Below are 3,256 nucleotides of genomic sequence, written 5' to 3' on the forward strand. Positions count from 1 at the left end.
TGGTGGCAGGCATCTGTAATCCCACCTACTCAGGAGGTTGAGGCAGGAGAATTGCTTGAACCCTGGAGGTGGAGCTTGCAGTGAGCCCAGATCACACCATTGCACTCCAGCCTGGGCAACAGGAGCAAGATTCCGTCTCAAAAAAAAAAAAAAAAAAAAGAAAAGAAAGAAAGATTGATTTCTGAAATGGACGAAGCTGCTTAGAGACATACACGCCTGTAATCCCAGCACTTTGGGAGGCCGAGGTGGGCCGATCGCCAGAGGTCAGGAGTTCGAGACCAGCCTGGCCAACATGGTGAAACCCCGTCTCTACTAAAAATACAAAAATTAGCCGGGCATGGTGGCGGGCACCTGTAATCCCAGCTACTTAGAAAGCTGAGGCAGGAGAATCGCTTGAACCCAGGAGGCGGAGGTTGCAGTGAGCCAAGATCACGCCATTGCACTCCAGCCTGTGTGACAAGAGCAAGACTCCGTCTCAAAAAAAAAAAAAGATACAAAAAATGAGACAAAAATCATTCCCCACGGTGCACCGAAAGCATCCTTACACACAGAATCCTTGAGAATACTTGTTTTTGATCAAATTATAATCTGATCAAATTGTCTTAACTAGCTTGTCTTCCCTCCAGGGCCCGCACCCCTTTCTTTTCCCTGTTTCGGGGTCGCCCCGGTTCCATCTATGCTGCATACTGTAGCATTTCACCCAGCCTTTCCTGCCAGCCCAAACACCACCCTTATCTTCTTTCTTCCTGGAACATCTGCCCTGCTAATTCCCAGTTTCCGATGAATTCTACCATCTGCTGCCTGCCAGCCTCCCGCCAGGCGCTGAGCACAGCTGGAGCGGATCACACGCCTTGTTTACGCAGGTGTCACTACCTATGTTTGCTCTGCAGCCTCGAGGGGGCGCTCCAGCGCGTCTGTCTTGTCCCTCTTCTAAAGCTGCACCGTGTTGTGTGTGCTTTCTGATAGTTGCATGGCCTGGGTTCTGTTCCCCCGTTGGGTTAAGCTTTGGATTCTCAGTGCATAAATTAAAGATGATATTTGTTACTGTTGACAGGAAACGGAGGCAGGCATGAGACTGCTCATGTACTAGGAAATGAAGTAAGGCAGCTTTCTTCCTGGAAGTTAAACTAGAAAATTCCTAAACAATGGATGTGATTGCATCTATGGTCTGTAAACCAAAAAGTTATTTGTGTATGTATGATGGCATGATTTGGGAACAAAGGCACAAATTTTCAACCAAAAAGGGAGGAAGGAGTGGTCTCAGACTGCAAAGTGGAGACGCCAAGCAGATTAGGGAGTACAGGTAGACAGCAGGTTCAACCTGGAGGAAGTCCTGCAGTTCTGGGCCTCCTTATCAGGGCTTTTGCACACCCACCTGTGCTTTGATCAGGGGGTGGGGAAAGACCCAGTCTAGACACCTTCTGTCTTTGCCCTTCTTCCTTTTTCTGTTTACACACTATTACTTTCTGCTTCTTTTATTGACCAAGTACTTCCTTCTGCTTCTCACGTTTTTATTTTATTTCCAGTTTCTTACACAAGTGCTTAATTCATTTAGCTTTTTCCAAGTTTTTATTTGATACAAAAACTTAAAACCATGAATTTTCCTATTAGTACTATCTGAGCTAAATCCCATGAGTATGTCATTTTCATACTTTTCTAGATATTATGTTATTTTGATTTTGTTTTCCTTTTTGGTCCAAGTGTTATTTAAGCATTTAAAAATTTTCAAGGGGTAGTCATGTTTTATTTTCTGTTTTTTCATTAATTTCTACTTTTATTGAATTGCTGCAGATAATATTACCCATATGATTCTACTTATTGGACTATATTAAGATTTTTCTCTGTGGTTTAAATTATGACTAATTGTTGTGAATATTCCTTAGACACTGGAAAAGATGTAATGTCTATTTAGGGGACAGTGTTTGATATATTAGATCTATCATAGGAATTGTATTTTTAGGTCTTCTCAATCCTCATTTACCTTTTGTACTCTTAGTCTGGCAAGGAGTGTGCCAATTATTTCTGTCTATTCCTTCACTCCTACAGTGTTTGCTATGAATAATGAGATTATGTGATTTGGTGCAAAGATTTTCCTATTTTTCCTATTTTTTTCTTGATTGTGAATTGTGCTCCTCAGGATTTTAAAATGTCCTTCTTAATCTTACTTAATGCTTTTTGCCCTGAAATCAACTTTGTAGTAAGTGGTTTGTGATTCCTGATTTTTAAAAATTTTTTTGCATATTCCTGGTATATCTTTTCCAATCTTGTATTTTCAAACTCAGGATAACTTTAGCACTTTCTTGTATACAACATTGAGCTGCATGATGGTTTGTGCTCCCATCTGAGGTTGTAGTTTTTTAATAGGTAAGCTTAGGTCTATATTTCTTCTTGTGAGACATTTGGTCTTGTTCTGTCATGTAGTTTGGTTATGCTTTCCGTTTTGTAACTTTTTAAAATATTTCCCTATATTGATTTTTTTTTTTTTTTTTTGCTGTGGTTGTGTGTGTGTGTGTGCATGTTATGTGTGGATTATTTGAAAGCTTTGTAGTTTTGTTCTGTGTTACCCTCAGAATTATACCATCCCATGATGTCCTGAATCCTCTATTTCTTTAGATTGTCTTTTGTCTTTCCACTATATTTCTTTTTCTCCCCTTTTCCCGTTTTCTTAATCACTGGATTTTAATGGATTATAGTAACTTTCTTGGTATACTCCTTCGGACTAAGACGTCTGCTTAAATCTCTACTATTTGATTTATCGGCTTGAACTCTATTTGACACCTAATTATAGACGTAAAAATCATATTTACCCGAAGTCCCACTTTCCCTTCCCCTCCCTACTTCTGCCAGCGACGTCGTTTTTAAAGACCGAGGCTTTATAGCATTGACATTCTTCTCTGTGCCCCTAATCGCGGCATCTGTTTCCTTAATCTTACGCTTAACCCCGTGCCCGTTGCCATCCTTTTGCAGCATCTCGCCTATGCAGACTTATTTTCAATTTTTTGCTTATATAGGAGTGGCCTTGAACGAATGAGAGCGAGGGGCCTGGAGGGACTTCCCCCACCTCCCCTATCAGAAAGCCCGGCCTCGGACCACTTCTCCTCCTCACCATCTGGGGGCGCTGCCGCGCTCCCCAAACCTTGTGGAATTTCGAAAATGTGCGCCAGGGCGACACCTCTTGATGGTAAAAGAAGACGCCGGCGGAGGGGACAGTGCAGTGCGGTCCTCCCGCGGGCAGGGGGCAGTGCGGCAAGGCGCC

Source organism: Symphalangus syndactylus, chromosome 10 (assembly GCF_028878055.3).
Source record: "Symphalangus syndactylus isolate Jambi chromosome 10, NHGRI_mSymSyn1-v2.1_pri, whole genome shotgun sequence".
In the NCBI taxonomy this organism is placed as follows: Eukaryota; Metazoa; Chordata; class Mammalia; order Primates; family Hylobatidae; genus Symphalangus; species Symphalangus syndactylus.